The 20,023-nt window shown below is 43.4% G+C and overlaps 1 protein-coding gene across 2 annotated transcripts in view; it reads right to left on the bottom strand.

Moving 5' to 3' along the window:
- LOC122563481 (sestrin-1-like) overlaps positions 1 to 20,023 on the bottom strand; it is a 75,770-nt gene that overhangs the window by 23,214 nt on the left and 32,533 nt on the right. The window lies entirely within an intron of this gene.

Below are 20,023 nucleotides of genomic sequence, written 5' to 3'. Positions count from 1 at the left end.
CCGCCCATTGCACCAAGACCCACCCCTCCACGATACCCAGCGCACTGGGCAAAGCCTAATGCCCCCGCCCATTAACCCGGAGCGTCCTAATGTCCCCGCCCACCGATCATTGTGTGGACGGGGACCCCGCCTATAGCCTCCAGTCCCGCCCCTTCACGCCCGAGGGACCGATGCTCCGCCCATAGCTCCCAGAGTCCCACCCCCGCCAATCGCCCCACCATGATGCCCCGCCCACTCCACTGGGGCCCCGCCTCCTGTGCCTAATATAGTCAGAGGCCCGCCCATTGCACTGTGCCCCGCCCCCTCCTTTTGTATCATTTACTGTGCAGCCTCTCTCTGTGAGAAACAGTTACCTCCGTTTCAGGTTCATTCCCCTCTCACCTGAAATACCCTTCCTCCCCCCAGGTTTGGACTCCCCTACCCTGGAGAACAGCACAACATTGGTGAAGAATATAGAATTCAATTCCACTTTGCATTTATTCCCCTTTCCAGAAACTGTTGCAAAATTAACAAAATGAACCTAAACCTCGCACTAAAGTTTGCAGAAATCCGGGTCACGTTCAAACCGATAAAAACTCTAGAGATGAATCATTTGGAGATGCCAGTGTTGGACTGGGGTGGACAAAGTTAAAACTCACCCAACACCAGGTTATAGTCCAACAGGTTTAATTGGAAGCACTAGCTTTCGGAGGAGCGTCGCTCCTGTTGGACTATAACCTGGTGTTGTGTGATTTTTTAAACTTTCTCGAGATGAAGAGTGTCCCAGCCCTTTCAGTTCATCATTGCTTCCTGAAGGAAACCTTTTCCCCCCAGCTTCATGGGAAACTGCCTCAGCTGAAGCCAAGTTTTCGTTTTAAATCCTGTTTTCAAGTTGTTTATGGACGCAGTTCCCACAGCCCACTTTTTTAAAAAACCCTTTGTGTCAGCTTCAGTCTGCAAACTACCCGCACACCTCCACCGTGCTGCTGTGCAGCACCACCAACTTTAAATACAACTCTATTTCAGCCCAGAAACACATTAAGTAAAATTGTAAAAGCAAACTTTTGTTCCAATCCTAGTTACACAATATTTGAAACACAATGTGCTTTCACATCAATAATTTGAGGAAGAAGAAATTATTAACGTTTGCAAAATGAGGACAAAAAAAGGGGAGGAAAGTGTTAAACTTTCATCTAAGCAACAGCCGAGCTCTTGGAACGAATTGGATCCGAGCATTTCTCGTTATACCAATCGGAGTTTGCTGCACATTCAGCCAGAGCTGCATTGATGTAGCAACAAGCTAGATGTAGATACAAGATATCAGATCAAAGATGCTGTACTTTGTATCCAACCATGACCAATCAAGATCCCCAGGGCCAACCTGAGGCTTTCTATTGGTGGTAAAACTAGCCAATAAGGTCCTGCTAGCAACAACTAGTTCTTTAAATAATGACGTATTGTGTAAACAGGAAAAGGAACAGCTCTTACTTCCATCGGCTTAAAGCTCTCTTGTTCAACAAGCATAGAAACGAGCAGAAATTGGCCAATCTGCCCCTCAATAAGGAGAAAGTGAGGACTGCAAATCCTGATGAAGGGCTTATGCCTGAAACCTCTATTTTCCTGCTCCTCGGATGCTGCCTGACCTGCTGTGCTTTTCCAGCACCACACTCTCCACTCTGCCCTTCAAGCCTTCTCCACTTTTCAATATGATCATGGCTGATCATTTCAGTCCCCGTTTCCCACTTTCTCCCTTTACCCTTTGATCCCTTTAGCTTGAAGGGCTGAATGGCCTACACCAGATTTTACTTTCTACGTTTCTATTGACCAGGTTAATTAAAACAAAATCAAATAAATAAACTTCTTCATTACCTTCCACAAACACACTTTAAACATATTCGTTGAATGATTATCACATTACACTTTGCCAGAACTTTCTGTGTACAAATTGGCTGCTGTATTTAGAGTCAGGGAGATGTACAGCATGGAAACAGACCCGTCAGTCCAACCCCGTCCATGCCGACCAGATATCCCAACCTAATCTAGTCCCACCTGCCAGCACCCGGCCCATATCCCTCCAAACCCTTCCTATTCATATACCCATCCAAATGCATCTTAAATATTGCCATTGTACCAGCCTTCACCACTTCCTCTGGCAGTTCATTCCATACACATACCACCCTCTGCGTGAAAAGGTTGCCCCTTAGGTCTCTTTTATATCTTTCCCCTCTCACCCCAAACCTACGCTCTGTAGTTCTGAATTCCCCGAGCCCAGGGAAAAGACTTTGTCTATTTAACCTATCCATGCCCCTCATAATTTTGTAAACCTCTATAAGGTCACCCCTCAGCCTCTGAGGCTCCATGGAAAACAGCCCCACCCTGTTCAGTCTCTCCCTATAGCTCAAATCCCCCAACCCTGGCAACATCCTTGTAAATCATTTCTGAGCCCTTTCAAGTTTCACAACACCTTTCAGATAGGAAGGAGACCAGAATTGCACGCAATATCCCAACAGTGGGCTAATCAATGTTCTGTACAGTCGCAACATGACCTCCCAACTCCTATACTCAATGCTCTGACCAATAAAGGAAAGCATACCAAATGCCTTCTTCACTATCCTATCTACCTATTACTCCAGGATTACACTTCAAAAGTGCTTTGGAAAGTTCTGGTTGTGAAAGGGGCAATTAAAATGAAGTTTTCTTTACCATCATTCAGTTATAGAGTCAGAATTATACAGCATAGGAACAGACCTTTCAGTCCAACTCATTTATACAAACCAGGCATGATAAATAAATCTAATCCCGTTTGTCAGCACTTGGCCCATATTCCTCTAAAGATAAACCCATCCAAGCCCTTTTAAATGTTGTAATTGTACCGACCTCCACTTCTTCCTGTGGTAGCTCATTCCACACACACACCACCCTCTGCGTGAAAAAGTCAACCCTCAGGTCTTTTTTAAAATCTTTCCCCTCTCATCTTAAACCAATGCCCTCTAGTTTTGGACTCCTCTCCAACAGGGAAAAGACCTTAGCTACTCACCCTACCCATGCCCCTAATGATTTTATAAACCTCTATAAGTTCACTCCTCAGCCTCTGACACTCCAGGGATAAAATCCCCACTTTAATCCCAGCAACCTCCTTTGTTTTTGTGCAATTTTAACCCTGAAAATTTACATGGTTTCCATGTAAGACTCTGTTAACTCAGTTTTTAGATTAGAATCAGTCTAAACAGTTTGGCACAGACAACAGCACACGGGGGGGGGCTAACACCTTCAACACATTATCTGGGCTGACACCAATTGTTAACCTGAGAATGTAACTTTTAAAAACAGTTTTGTGATTTACATATGAAAGAAGTGAAACTAATATGAATACTCTAATAGATGAGAGACTTAACAAACAATCCAGGTCTTTTTCAATGTATAATTTCAGTTACATCACACGAAAAACCTTTGCTATAAATTCTGTATCTTACAATTGTGTACACCACAACCACCTGATGAAGGAGCAGCGCTCCGAAAGCTAGTGCTTCCAATTAAACCTGTTGGACTATAACCTGGTGTTGTGTGATTTTTAACTCCACTTAATTGGTAATTGTCTGAATAGCATTTGAATCCATAAGGCCATAATACATTGAAGAAGAAATAGACGACTTAGCCCATTGAATCTGCTTCACCATTCAATGAGATCACAGCTAATCTGATAATTCTCAACTCCACTTTCCTGCCTTTTTTCCTTAACCCTGGATTCCCGTATGGAATTTTTAAAAAGTCTCGCTCACCCTTGAATATACTTAATGGCCCATCCTCAACAACCATCTGCGATTAAGAATTCTGCAAGGCGATCAGGGTGTATGGTCACTCAGAGGGAGCACTGTGTGCCAGTGATACCCACATTCCGTGAAAGAATATAGATACAAAACCTTCCTGAAGTGTGTTTGTTTCACTGAAATCCTCCTCATCTCGGTCTTAAATGTGTGGCCCCAACTTGGAGATTATGCTCTCTGGTCCAACTTTCCCACAATGGGAAACGTGTCTCCATTTAACCTGCTAAACACCCTCAGAATCTTGTATGTTTCAATAAGGTCACCTCCCATTCCTTTACATTTCAGTGGGTACAGATCCAGCCTATTCAGCTTCCCTCACAGAATAATCCTTCCGTATCTGCTTGCCAATATTTCTCTCAAATCCAAAACATTGATTTAGGAGGCGTGATTTTAGTGATCAAGTTAAATTTCATATTTCTCCTTCTTTGGATCTACATTTGAGTTTTTTTAAAACAAATATTACCAAGAAAAGAATTGGTGCTGCACAGTGGCTCAGTGGTTAGCACTGCCGCTTCAGCACGGAGGGATCCAAGTTCGAATCCACTCTCGGGTGACTGAGCAGCGTTTGCACATTCTCCCCATGACTGCATGAGTTTCCTCCGGGTGCTCTGGTTTCCTCCTACAGTCCAAACATATGCAGGTTAGGTGGGTTGGCCATGCTAAACTACCCCATAGTGTCCAGGGATGTGCAGGCTAGGTGGGTTAGCCATGAGAAATGTGGGGTTATGGGGAAAGGAGAGGGTGCTGTGTCTGGATGGAATGCGCTTTGGAGGGTCAATGCAGACTCAGTAGGCTGAATGGTCTCTACAGAATCATGAAATCCCTGCAAGGCCTATGAAAATTACTTCCCACCCAGCCCCCAGTGGTATATGGTAGCTTAGCTCAGTCATCAGGCTGCCAGTACCTTTGTTACATCAACACAAAGAGCATAGGGCTCACCCCTGGTTACTGGCTGGATAGGCCTGAAGCCTGTTTCCTTCGCCACTCTGTTGGTAAAAGTTGACAGCACTTGGCCATAAACATTCACTAAGGACATGCTATCAGACAAATAACTGAAGATAAATTTCTATTCAGCAGGCCGTGATGGAAAGGAAGAGAGAATGCAGGATTGGGCCCATGTGGAAAACGTAACTATTACTGACTCTGCTACAATCATCCAGATGATGAGGAGGCCATTCAGCCCATTGCTTTGTGTGGTTTAATTGAAGAAAATATCCAAACGGCCTCTTTTCCCACAGTTCTGGAAGGAGATAATATTGTCTAATTCCATCTAAAAAGTCACCACTGATTCCAATGTCAGGATACAGGCCAATTCATAAGTCAGTGTTTAAAAAGAAAATCTCCTAAACTCACTTGTATAAGTGGACTTGCCTGCTGGACAAACTTTCCTCATTCCTGAAGAAGGGCTTATGCCCGAAACGTCGATTCTCCTGTTCCCTGGATGCTGCCTGACCTGCTGCGCTTTTCCAGCAACACATTTTCAGCTCACTTGTATAAGACTTTGGCTGATATTTTTCCATAATGGCCAGTGACCACAGCACATGGGTGAAAACATGAAGCGTTTACTATAGTGGTATCCTTTAAGTATGAAATAATTAAAATATGTTAAAAGTTTTATTTTAAAATGTATATGCTTTAAGACACACTGTGTGAAAAGAGAGAAAGCCCCATTGTTGAATAGCTGATTACAGCTGAGCAAGATAATGCAAGTGCACTTAATATTGTGGAAAAGAACAATGTGTACTTTAATATAACACATCCGGTGAGACAAAGATACGGATGTCTCACATACAGGGGCTGAGCAGCTGCCGAATGTTGCAGCAAAAACAAGGGTATGCAGGAAAGTGGGAGTTGTGAATCTGCAGAGACAGAAGATGATATGCAAGGAAGGAGCAATAGACAGCAGCTGCAAATGTTGCAAGCAGAAAGATAGGCAGCAAAAGCAAACCACAATGCCGAATTCCAGAGAAAGAAAAACAGGAATAACAGAGTGGCAGATTCAGTGAAATAAATAGGGAGATTTAAGGAAAGATTCAATTTTGCATCCAGTATTTCTCATCTATTTTGTTCACTCCAACTTCTAGCTGGTGAAGGAGGGCAATGGGGCCTTCACAGAGAGAGGGTTTGAGTACAGAAGCAGAGATGCCTTGCTGCGAGTGCACAGGACTTTAATGAGACCATAGATTCAGACAGTGCAGAGAAGGCTTTTCAGCCAACTGAGTCTGTACCAATATAACTACCACTAAAAGTGTGGACAAAGTTAAAAATCACATGACACCAGGTTATAATCCAACAGTTTATTTGGTAGCACCTGACAAAGCAGCAGCGCTCTGAAAGCTTGCATTTCCAAATAAACCTGGTGTTGTGTGATTTTTAACTTTGCCCACCCTGGTCCAACACCAGCCCCTCCACATCATGGCTAAAAGTGTGGTGCTTCCAATTTCCTGCACTTATCCCATTTCTGTAAATGTTATTCCACACCTGGAATATTGTGTGCAGTTTTGGAACTCCTCATGTGAGGAAAGATGTTCCAGCTATAAAGGGGGTGCAGCTATTGTTTACCAGACTGAATCCTGGGCTGGTAGGACTGACACATCAAGTGAGCCTGGATGGATTACCTCTATATTCACTGCAATTAAGAAGAATGGGGCAGGGGTAGGAATCTCGAGAACAATAAAATTTTAACTGGACAAGACAGGGTAAATGCAGGGTTAATGTTTCCAATGACCAGGAAGTCCAGAGTTAGGTCTCACAATCAAAGGGGCATAGGTTTAGGGTGAGAAAGGAAAGATATAAAAGGGACCTAAGAGGCAACTTTTTCACGCAGAGGGCGTTGCGTGTAAGGAATGAGCTGCCAGAAGTAGTAGAGGAGACTGGTACAATTGCAAGATTTAAAAGACATCTGGATGGATATATGGATAGAAAGGGTTTGGAGGGATATGGGCCAAGTGCTGGCAAATGGGGCTAGATTAGGTTGAATATCTGGTTGGCATGGACGAGTTGGACCAAAGGGTCTGTTTCTGAAGGGCTGTACATCTCTGACTCTATGATACTGAGTGGGTGATTTAGGAATGAGATTAGGAGAGAGAGCTCTTCACCTAGAGAGTAGTGAGTCTGTGAAATTCTCTGCCACAGAAACTAGTTGAGGCCAAAACACAATGTTTTTTAAAGAGTTAGATACAGTTCTTAGAGCTAAAGGGATCAAATTGTATGCAGAGAAAATAAGAACTAGGAACAGAGTTGGATGATCAGCCATAATCAGACTTAATGGTAGAGCTGGCTTGAAGGGCCTGCTCCTATCTAATTTTCTGTGTTTCCTCCTCTCCTGGATTTGTTTATCCTGCCACAATATGGCTGCACTCCAATAGCATACCCAAGAAGGGGTTACCTTGTTGTCCCCATCCCAGTGCAGGATACATCTGAGGCTCAATGGCAAAGGCTAGTATCCTGTCCAGAGGCGAAGCTCAATTCCAAAAGGCACAAAGAGAGGGCCCCATCAGAGCAGACAGCAGTGTCAAACCCGGACTGAATATGAAATTCAATTGTGTGGATTTAACTAGACTGGGTCCTGGGATTGTCTTAAGAAAGAGTAAGCAGGCCAGTCCTACGTACCCTGGGCTTTACAAAAACCAAAGAGGATTTCAGTGAAACAAACACACTTCAGGAAGGTTTTGTATCTATATTCTTTCACGGAATGTGGGTATCACTGGCACACAGTGCTCCCTCTGAGTGACCATACACGCTGATCACCTTGCCAACGCTTTCACTTTTGGTTTCTGTAGGTGCTGTCAAGCACATACCCTAGAGATCCACACAGCAGCTGGAGAAATTAGAATGTAGCTGGTGAGGCTAGAATTTGTGTCATTGATTACTCAGTGCATAAGGGGTTGACCAGGCAGATGAGTGTGTCCCCTGGTGCATTGACATTCGAGTCTAACTAAAATTAATGGCTGCAATGTCCAGGATGCAGGGTAGCCCTATGATGGATCCATCCCCAATGTTGTTGGAGACTTGTGCCCACCCAACTGATGTGGAATTGTAGACCGATATGTTTAAAACCAGCCTCGCTGGGTACACTGGATGGAAATGGATGAGAGTGACTTGCTCAGCTATTTCAAAGGAGCAGTCAAAAATCAATGGTGCTGCAGTGGGTGGGCCTGGAGTCACATGTAGACCAGACTGAGTTACAGTGACAGATTTCCTTCCTTACCGAGCACCCAGGGTGGATGTTGAGAGATGTACTGCCCCAGCTGGGGAATCAGGAGCATGGCTATCACAGTCTTAAACTAAGGGGTCAGCCACTGTGGACTGAAGGGCAAAAGTTCGGCCCATTGTATCTGTGTTGAATCTTTAAAAGAACCATATCCAATTGGGAGACTTAAAAAAAAATGCTTTTGTGTGACAGGGGCATTGTTGGCCAGGCCAGCAATTGTGAACTATCCTTAACTGCCCCTTCAACTGACGGCTTGGCTGGGCCATTTTGTAGAATCATAGAACACCTACAGTTTGAGAAGAGGCCATTCGGCCCATCAAATCTACGTTGACTCACAAAGAGCATCCCACCTTTATAACCCCACATTTCCCATAGCCAATCCACCTGGCCTGCACATCTCTGGACTGTGAGGTGAAACTGGAGCACCTGGAGGAAAGTCACACAGACCCAGGAAGAATGTGTAAACTCCACACAGACAGTCCCCAGAGGGTGGAATCGAACTGGAGTTTCCTGTCACTACGAGGCTAACTACTGATTTATTAACTGCCTTGAAATTCCAACAGCTGTGGTGGATTTTGAAACAAAAGTGCATTCGGCAGGGCCTTTGGATTGCTGGTCTAGTGGTATATGCAATACATCACTCCCTCATCCCCTCTTCCCACTCTCAAATAATTAGGAATTTTGGAATTCTCTATACCAGAGAGCTGTCGACATTGAGTGTGTTCAACATTGAAGTTAATAGTTTGTTAGAAACTAAACAAAAAGGAGCAAGTAAATGGAGGTGGGTGAAGTAACCTGCTGTGATCAATGATGGGCCAAGTGGCCTCCACCTGCTCCTTTTCTTAAATTCTCATATTCTCATCCATTTCCATCCAGTGTACCCAGCATGGCTGGTTTCAAACATATCAGTCTACAATTCCACATCAGTTAGGTGGGCACAAGTTTCCAACAACATTGGGGATGGATTCACCATAGGGCTACCCTGCATCCTGCACATTGCAGCCGTTAATTTTAGTTAGACACGAATGTCAATGCACCAGGGGACACACTCATCTGCCTGGTCAACCCCTTATGCACTGAGTAATCAATGACACTATATTTGACTAAACAGCAACCACTGACTCTAGACACACAGTTGGAGTTTATGCCAAACAATGAAGTACAAAAAACCCCTCAGAACAGTCTCCCCAGTTTCATGCAACATCTGTAAAATTTAAACAGGTGCCTTCTGGTCTTAAAGTTTAGCCCTATGCAAAATTTGGAAACAACATTAATCTTGAAGATGACGACACTGAGCTTTTATTCTCACTCGTCACATTTCACTGGATTGAATGATTTAACTTCCCAAGTTTCTCTTATTCATTCACAGGCTGTGGGCATCTCCGGCTAGGCCATTATTGCCCATCCCTAATGGGTGGCACACTGGCTCAGTGGTTAGCACTGCTGCCTCACAGTGCCAGGAACCCAGGTTCAATTCCAATCTCGGGCAACAGTCGGTGTGTAGTTTGCACATTCTCCCCATTTCCTCATCAGCCATGCTAAATTGTTAGGTACATTAGTCAGAGGGAAATGGGCCTGGGCGGGTTACTCTTCGGAGGGTCGACGTGGACTTGTTGGGCTGAAAGGCCTGTTTCCACACTGTAGGCAATCTAATCTAATTGCCCAGAGGGCAATTAAGAGTCCCCCACATTGCTGTGGGTCTGAAGTCACATGTAGGCCAGACCAATTAAGGATCACACCTCCTTTTCCTGAAGGACATTAGATGTGCAGCTGTTGCAGATTGCATTCAGAAATGGATCTTTTTGTAAAAGCAAACAAATGATTATTTTCTCAAAAAAAAAAGTCATTTTGTTTATGATGATTAGACTGCACCTTAGATTTGTCCTGCAGCTCCACTCATTTGAGGGAGACAACTCTGATGCCTGGGCAATGACACCCGGTTTCCTGCCCCTCACTCTGTATTTCACTGTGCCTCGGTGCACATGACAATAAATTCACCTCAATGTAGTAGGATCCGACACAGCATGAACTGGTACCAACTTGTCAGGAGAAATCGCCAACTGGTCAGCAGACGCTGAAGCGACTTGAGAACATTGGCCATGGAGAGCAGAGAGTGCTTTGTCTGTCTCGTGTACCTATAGATGTGGGAGCTACTGAGTCTCAGTCACCTACTGTGTTTTTAAAGTACATTACATGGAAATCTCTTTAAATGTTTGCAGTACAGTAAGACAAGTTATTCATACAGGTCCTTCAGCTATAATGCCCAATTCATCAGCGCAAAGTGACTGTAACATGATTGACAAATTGTGGATGCTGTTTGGATAACGCAAACTTTCTACTGAATAGGCAAAGCGATTCTCTATTAACGATCTTCGACAGCGCAATTTTCTATAGCACAGGGTTGCAGAGGAACACAACCGTCACGTTAAAGCAGGATGACCTTAAACCAAACTATCACTTGCTCTTCAGATTGTGAAATTATCTCATGGTGGCTCAGTGGTTAGCACTGCAGCCTCACGGCACCAGGGACCTGGGTTCAATTCCAACACTGGGCGACTGTCTGTGTGAAGTTTGCACATTCTCCTTGTGTCTGATGTGGGTTTCCTCCGGGTGCTCTGGTTTGCACAGGATGTAGGGCATCCTGTGGATAAATGACATCACCAACTCAAAGAAACCCAAATATATAAACAGAAAGCAGGACTTATCAGCAGTGCTTCACCTGAGACCCACTGAAGATGTTATCTAGTAGAATGACAAAACATTTGGAAATGAACCTTCCAGCTCAGCGAGCAAACCTACATCCATGGGATTAAGGGATATGGGGAGGGGACTGAGTTGGATGATCAGCCATGACCATATTGAAGGGCCGAATGGCCTATTCATGCCCCTATTTTCTATGTCTCAGTTGTACCTGGAAAAAGCATACATGATGTGTTGATCTAAACATTCAATGGATCTAACGAAAGAAATGAAGCATTTCTCTGGACAGGGGAGAGAGCAAGTTGCAGATGAAATACTTGATTAATTTCGTCCTGATGTACATGGAAGAGGCAGCTGGGAATCAGATTATTTGAAACTAACACATGCACACAGGCTCTGCAGGAGCCTGGTCGACCAATTTTGGTTTACCCGACCCCGAGAGTTGCTGTTCTTGGCTACAAGTGCTCTGCAGGGCTTGGGAAAAGAAACTGCTGGGGTTTGCTAATCTCACTGAGAAGAAAATTACAATTCTTCAAAAGATTAACATTTAGAAACAAACATTTTATCAGCATTGAAACCAAAGCACACAGAATTAATGCTGATTCATCATGCTGTGGGTGATGTAACGTTTCGGTGATGGAGTTATTGTAAATGAGGAGAGTGTCAGTTCAGGTCAATAACTGGGAGTCAGCTGCTCAGAACACAATCACAGGGAACCACTTCTTACTACTCAGCCTGATCCTCTGGTACATTTCAGTTTGGAGTTACAGGTCAGCTTATTATACCAAGCTCAGAATTGGTTCTGTGCGAAAGACCAGCAATTGCAGTCTTGAAGCTTGGCTGTTTCACAGCTCAGTTATAGATTTGGTATTTAAACATCAAGCTGAGATTAGCCTCAGAGTAATTACTGCATCATCTTCATGTGCCCTGGTCTAGTCAAACAAACATCATAAATTTACAGATGGGAGGGACATCACAGTTGCCCTATTACCCTCACCCCTCTGACAACAAAGATTGCAGGGAGTTCAGAAGATAACGACGTACGGAGACAGCTGTACTGTCACCTGAAGTATCTCAGTATTTATTCATGTTGTGTGGCACCCAATTCTGAACCTCAGGCACGTAGAAATTGGACTAGGATTACTGCTCCTGATAATTACCTCATATCTGGCTTCCCCAAAGCAGGCGCACAGACCCCGGGTGAGGTTGCTCGATAGAATTTTGAGGTGGACAGCTCTGAAGCAGCAAAGGCCACTGTAGAACTTCTGCCAAAGTACTGAGAGATACCTGTTCCAGCCCCAAACCTCTCAGCCCTACCTGCACTTCCAGTTCTCACTGAAGGCTCGCAACAATTTTCAAATCTCAATTGGTGTTTATAGTGGGAACATCGGTGTCTCGTGACAGAATCTCATCTGGATTAACACTGCAATAGTGAGTATTCAACAGTTGGATCAACACTACTACACACAGAAAGAATAGGACTGAATAAAAACTGAAGGAACGGTGGATGCTGTAAATCAGAAATAAAAATGATCCAGCTTACAGATTTCTCCCTTAGCGTACTGTGCAAGTCCTATTCTTTCACAAAATAAAACAGAAATTGCTGGAAAAGCTCAGCAGGTCTGGTAGCACCTGTGCTACGAAGCTAGAGTTAACATTTCAGGTTGGGTTCAGTGACCCTTTCTCAGAACATTCTGAGGAAGAGTCACTCAACCCAAAAATGTTAACTCTAATTTCTCTGGAAGCTGCCAGACCTGCTGTGCTTTTCCACCACCACACTCTTGGTCTGGAACAAACTGCGTTATTCCAGTGGTACATCCTGATGGATGTGTGGGGGGGTAGGATCACGTTAGGTCTTTCAGAATAGTCCTTGTGCAATGTCACTTTTCTGGTTTAGGTGTATGTAAAAGCTCTATGGAAGAGGAATTGACTACATGGTTTATTAGTCAGTGTATCCCCAACATTCACATTTCTTATCTTGAGGTACTTTGAGAGGTGGTAATCGGATGGTAGCCAAAACACAGTACCCTCACAGCTGTATGCACCAACTTCACAAATAGAAACTCCTGTTTGTTGGTACCCAACATTTTGTGATACAAGAATGTTTATTGAAAGGCTGAACACTGGCACACTGCCCTCTGCTCAGCTCAAACACTGAAAGGACCAATACTTGGAATACGCCTTATGCAAGTTGAAATCTGTTCACTCAGCACAGATCAAAGACCAAGGATGTAACCTGGCTACAATGGTGCACTGAGTGTTGTAATTGATGCTGGTTCTCTGCAGTCCTTGCTTATCTATTGACTTTAACTTGTGATATTTTTAAAAAAAAGTCTGGAATGAATGCAATACAATGATGAAAGTGAATAGAAAACAGGGTCTTTCCTGAGATAATTTTGAAGTCTGCAGCACTCATATTTCCAATGGACCAAGCCGTCCAGAATTACATCAGCTAAAGACTCTAAGTTAAACACAGATTTGGCAGTCAAACAAAAATGATATCAATTTTTGACTTAGCAAATATTAATCTTTACATTGTGAACTTAGTCCTGAACAAAATTTATAAAGATACAAAGAAAAACTCCAGAAACATGCAATACAATTTAAAAAGAGAAGATAATAGCTGGCTTGTCAGCAATACTGAATATATCACATTGTAAATGTTACCGTCCTTGACTCACTAAGTAGCTTCTCATTGAAGTTACTCAACAAATCCATTTAAAAGGAACAGGATTAAACTTTCAACTTTTTTTCTAGTTCATTAGGGAAAAACACTCATTTTACAACGTCAAACAGATTAGTTAAAAGCCATTGCTTATTCCTTGGCTGAAATTATACACACAAGTGTGGGCGGCACGGTGGCACAGTGGTTTGCACTGCTGCCTCACAGCGCCAGAGACCGGGTTCAATTCCTGACTCAGGCGACTGACCGTGTGGAGTTTGCACATTCTCCCTGTGTCTGCGTGGGTTTCCTCCGGGTGCTCCGGTTTCCTCCCACAGTCACAAAGATGTGCGGGTCAGGTGAATTGGCCATGCTAAATTGCCCGTTGTGTTAGGTTAAAGGGGTAAATGCAGGGGTATGGGTGGGTTGCGCTTCGGCGGGTCGGTGTGGACTTGTTGGGCCGAAGGGCCTGTTTCCACACTGTAAATAATCTAATCTAAAAGTCACTAAGTTACTACATATGGAGGCTGTTTTTGTTTGTTAAATTCACTCATGGGACATGGGTGTCACTGGCTGGTCCAAAATTTATTGCCCGTCCCCAGTTGCCCTTGACAAGGTGGTGGTGAGCTGCTTTCTTGAACAACTGCAGCCCATGTTCTGTAAACATAGCCACAATGCTGGAAGGGAATGAGATCCAGGATTTTGATCCAGTGACACTGAAGGAATGGCGATACATTTCCAAGTCAGGATGGTGGCGTCCCTGTGTAAGCGCTGCCCTTGAATTTCGAGATGGAAGTGATCAAGTGTTTGGAAGGTGCTGTCTAAGCAGCACTAGCGAAGGATAGGTGCATGGGGGGGGGGGGGGGGGGGGAGGTTGTGTTAGTTCCTCTGTCAACCAGAGCTAGCTAGAGAGAAGCTGTACCTATTTGTAAAGGAACGAGAATGAGAGGGCATAGATTTAAACTGATGTGCAGAAGCAACTGTGATATAGGGAGTTTGGTGGAAGCAGCTTCAACTGAGGCACTCAAAAGGACATGGGATGTGTATTTGGATAGAAATGGTGTGCAGGGAAATGGGGAAAAGGCAGGAGACTGGCACTGGTGATATAGCCAGACTAGGTAACAGGAGCTGGGAGAAAGTGAGGACTGCAGATGCAGGAGACCAGAGTTGAAAAATGTGGTGCTGGAAAAGCACAGCAGGCCAGGCAGCATCCGAGGAGCAGGAGAATCGACGTTTTGGGCATAAGCCCTTCTTCAGGAATAGGTAACAAGAGCTGGTTCAGGCAAGATGAGCCAAATGGCCTCCTACATCATGGTAATAATTCTGTGATTATTTTGCCTGTCAACGGTGATTGCTTTTTCCATCTGCTATCTAATAAAGTTTCACAATTGCTTCTCATCTTTGAAATAATTGGTGGAATAAAGTAAGAATCATATATTCTTCAGCAACTTTTCTAGTTTCTTGGCTATCTTCCTCTGGTTTCTATTTTTGAGAAACATTAAACTCACGTGACTGTAATCATGTCTTCCCAGCAAACACTACACCTTGCAAACTCATTATTCTTTCTCGAAGGCCTCTTGATGGTACATCAAAATTTGGGGGGTATTTATACAATTGGCTGAATACATCTGGTCATAACGAGTAATTAAATCTGTGATTTTAATGTTGCTAACAATTCCTGTCATTTTCAGGATTGTACTTTGGTTCTCAAATTTTAGCGCATTGGATCCTGAGAGAATACGGTCACCTTTTTAATGAGTTATATGAAAGATTAACCCATCCAGATGCCTTTTAAATGTTGTAATTGTACTAGCCTCCATCACTTCCTCCAGCAGCTCATTTCATACATGCACCAGCCTCTGCATGAAAAAGTTGCCCCTTAGGTCCCTTTTATATCTTTCCCTTCTCACCCTAAATCTATGGCCTCTAGTTCTGGACTCCCCCACCCCAGGGAAAAAGATCTTGTCTATTTATTCTATCCATGCCCCTCATGATTTATAAACTTCTACAAAGGTCAACCTCAAGGTATTCTGAGCAAACTCCACCAGCGAACGTCCTCTGAATCAAAGATGGGCTTACCGAGACCAGAATGGTCTTTGCCAAACAGGTTCAGGGCAGGATAAGGCCTCTGGGCAGAATGCCCTCAGTACAAACTCTTTACAAAAAAATGCATATGACAGGGAAGTCTTGGTATGGAGATAAAACAGGAATATGGCATTGAGATAGAGAATCAGCCATTATCATATTGAATGGTGGAGCAGACTGGAGTAGGCCACTTAGCCCTTTCACCTCAGTTTCTATGCTTCACTTGCTGAGTGGTGGACTGATCACCTAAAATGAAGAGGCTATCATTTGACTCTGGGAATTTGTATTTGATAAACAAACAAATAAAAGTGATTCTGAAGTTCAACCAAGACAGCTGGAAAGTTTGGATCAAAAACAGAAATTGCTGGAAAAGTTCAACAGGTCTGGCAGCATCTGTGAAAGGAAATCAGAGTTAACATTTTGGATATGGTGACCCTTCCAGTTCTGAGAAAGGGTCACCAGACCCAAAACATTAACTTTGATTTCTCTTCACAGATGTGCCAGACCAGCTGAGCTTTTCCAGCAACTTCTGTTTTTGTTTCCGATTTACAGTATTTTTTTAGAAAGTATGGATACCATTTCGTCTACTGTTCCTTGAAAGTGGAGTCGCAGATAGGCTAATGAAGAAGGCATTTGGTATCCTTTCATTTATTGGTCAGAGTATTGAGTACTGGAGTTGGGAGGTCATGTTGCAGCTGTACAGACCACTGGTTAGGCCACTTTTGGAATACTGTGTTCTATTCTGGTCTCCCTGCTGTAGGAAAGATGTTGTGAAACTTGAAAGGGTTCAGAAAAGATTTACAAGGATGGATGTAGGTTTGCTCGCTGAGTTGGAAGGTTCATTTCCAGATATTTTGTCACCTCTTTTTCTCAGAGGGTGGTAGATGGGATCCAAGTCAATGCGTTTGTTGATAGAGTTCTGGTTGGAATGCCATGCTACTAGGAATTCTCTTGCGTCTCTCTGTTTGACTTGTCCTAGGATGGATGTGTTGTCTCAGTTGAAGTGATGTCCTTTCTTATCTGTATGTAAGGATACTAGTGAGAAATCGGCGGACTGTGTTCATTGGGTACCCATTCTTTTTGAATACACAGTATAGGTGATTTTCCTCTGCTCCGCATAGTTCCTCTGTGCTGCAGTGTTCTGGTGCAGCTTCTTTTGTGGATGTTGGGATGATTGCTACTGTAGTTCAATATTTGGTCTGTATGTGTTGTTTTCCTGTAGACGCTGGTTTAACATTGGCTGTTCGCTCTCCTGTGACATCTAGGAATGGCAGTTTGTTGTTGTTTTCCTCCTCTTTAGTGAATTTAGTAACAAAACACTACATTGGACAAACAGGCAGAAAACTAGCCACCAGGATACATGAACATCAACTTGCCACAAAATGACATGACCCTCTCTTACATACGGACAACACATCCATCCTCAGACAAACCAAACAGAGACACCACAGGAAATGACATCACCAACCCAAAGAAACCCAAACATATAAATAGAAAGCAGGAATCAACAGAGCTTCGCCCAGAGGCCCACTGAAGATGTTACCTAGTATGGTGATGAAATGTCTGGAAATGAACCTTCCAGCTCAGTGAGCAAACCTACATCCAGAACCTCAAGCTGAGCTACAAATCTTCTCAAAGCTCGCTATTTACAAGGATGTTGCCAGGGTTGGAGAGTTTGAGCTACAGGGAGGGGCTGAATAGGCTGGAGCTATTTTCCCTGGAGTGTCAGAGGCTGAGGGGTGACATTATAGAGGTTTATAAAATCATGAGGGGCATGGATTATGATAAATAGGCAAGGTCTTTTCCCTGGGGTGGGGGAGTCCAGAACTAGAGGGCATAGGTTTAGGGTGAGAGGGAAAAGATTTAAAAGTTACCTGATGGGCAACTTTTCACAGAGTGTGGTGCATGTGTGGAATGAGCTGCTAGACAAAGTGGTGGAGGCTGGTACAATTACAACATTTAAAAGGCATCTGGATGGAGACATGATTAGAAAAGGTTTAGAGGGATATGGGCCAAATGCTGGCAAATGGGACTAGGTAAATTTAGAAAATCTGGTCGGCATAGATGAGTTGGACCGAAGGTTTCCAAACATTACATGTCTATGACTCCCTGAATCTAAGTCCCGCAATCACAATGAAATAAATGATGGTTAATTAATGTTTCAAGTTAACCTGGGAAAAATACTGTTGACACCAAGAGAATTAGGGAACGTTCAGTAATTAGATCGGAATTCGTGGCAGAGATTGATTAAAATGCACCTTCAGTCTTTAAATACAAGATTTCCAGCATTGTTCACCAACAATAATGAGAAAAATCAACATATGAGCATTGACCAAAACAAATCAAACCAAAAGATTCTTATTTATGAACCACTTCTTCAGAGAGCATGGTGGGAGTTTGGAAGCACTGCCACACATGATTGGTCAACTGTCAATCTTTTTTTGTGTTAACCAAATTTATCAAGGGAAATGCAGCAAAAGGGCAGATACGTGGAATTAGATCACAGATCAACCATGACCTCACTGAAATGGGGAATAGGTTCAATGACCTCTTGTTGTTCTTGCACTCAATTCGCCAAGGGTGTTATTGCTGGAGGAGTCACCAGTTATTACACACTTCAGGAGCAGCTGGGCCTTGAACCCAGGACCTCTGGCCTACTGCAGGGACACAAGAGCTCCCCAGGTTGGTATTAATCAGTTTCAATTGGGGCAGTAATCAGGGTCTCCCAAATGATCTCAGGAAGCAAGGATCATGGGTAACAATTCTCTATTCATCCCAAGAATATAGAATTGCCAATACCTTCAGTCCTGTCAATGGAGAGTTGGGAATAAGCAATGTTATTGTAACCAAATATCCATCCCAATTTGGGTCAAAAATTTGACTTGAAAGTAAATCTTGAAGCTAACAAAAATCAACCAGATTTTCCCCTTGATGGAGAGATCAACGAACAAGAGGCATCGATTTAATGTCAAGGGCAGGATATTTTGAGGAGATGTGAAGCAAAGATTGTTCCAGCTGGAGGGTGGTGTGAATCTGGAACTCACTGCCTGTGAGGGTGGGAGAGGCAGAAACTCTCATCATATTGAAGTAGTATTGAGATGTGCACTTACATTGCCAAAAAAGGTATACAAAGGTATGGGCTACATGCTGGGAAATAGGATTAGGATAGTAAAGTGTTTTGATTTTCACCAGTGGAGCCTTGATGGACTGAAAGGCCTTTTTCTGAGCTGCAGACCTCTCATACTGTTCAACTCACAAACTAAGAAATGAGTATAATATTTCACATTCTCTGGTTATCCCAGTGAGTGTTACAGCATGTATAGTTACTATTATTAAGGCAAATTGAATAGTGTGCATACACAATAAGGTCCTGCAAACAGTCATGATATCAGTGACCAATTAAATCTACGTCAGTATTTGCTGATGGATAAATATTGGCCAGGGCACACAGAGTTCCCCAAGACTTAATCAAATGGGGTCATTGGATTGTTTACAGGCACCTGAGCGTGCACATGGGAGTCTTTACTTAACACCTCATCTGAAATCTGAAAGCTCAAACAATGCAATGTTCACTTTGTACCTGTACTGGACTGAAAACATCAGCTTCGATTACATGCTCAGGTGCCTGTAGTAGGATATGAACATGATCTTCTGACTAGAGGGGTTTGGACTCACATAAACCACGTTAGGACTTCAGTAAAACATAGACACACCCAAATGTAAACAGCCAACAGAAATTCCAAAGCAATGCATAGGTCCTGCTCATATGTCTCATAATTGCTGAGAACAGTGTCAGTCACTCACTAATATCCTCACTGGGATTCATGGCTTTCAACTAAAGAGCTTTATAGAAGGACAGTATAACGTCAAGATTTACCCATCTCCCAGTGAATCCACCTCACATTACTGAGGTAATTGTTTTGAATACTAAACTTATCATCAACGTGGTAAGTGATTTCCTGAAAGTTTTTCAGGTTGTATTTTTATATCCTAAAGTGTTACATAGAACATAGAACAGTACAGCACAGAACAGACCCTTCAGCCCACGATGTTGTGCCAACCACTGATCCTCATGTATGCACCCTCAAATTTCTGTGACCATATGAATGTCCAGGAGTCTCTTAAATATCCCCAATGACCCTGCCTCCACAACTGCTGCTGGCAATACATTCCATGTTCTCACAACTCTCGGTGTAAAGAACCTGCCTCTGACATCCCCTCTATACTTTCCTCCAACCAGCTTAAAACTATGACCCCTCGTGTTAGTCATTTCTGCCCTGGGAAATAGAGGCGATAGCCAGAGACTATCTATGCCTCTCATTATCTTGTATATCTCAGGTAGGTCCCCTCTTCTCCTCCTTTTCTCCAATGATAAAAGTCTGAGCTCAGTCAACCTCTCCTCATAAAATAAGCCCTCCAGTCCAGGCAGCATTCTGGTAAACCTCCTCTGAACCCTCTCCAAAGCATCCACATTTTTTCTATAATAGGGCGACCAGAACTGGACGCAGTATTCCAAGTGCGGTCTAACCAAAGTTTTATAGAGCTGCAACAAGATCTCAC

The sequence above is a fragment of the Chiloscyllium plagiosum genome, chromosome 27 (genome assembly GCF_004010195.1).
Source record: "Chiloscyllium plagiosum isolate BGI_BamShark_2017 chromosome 27, ASM401019v2, whole genome shotgun sequence".
Lineage (NCBI taxonomy): Eukaryota > Metazoa > Chordata > Chondrichthyes > Orectolobiformes > Hemiscylliidae > Chiloscyllium > Chiloscyllium plagiosum.
This window is presented reverse-complemented; position numbering and strand designations above follow the sequence as displayed.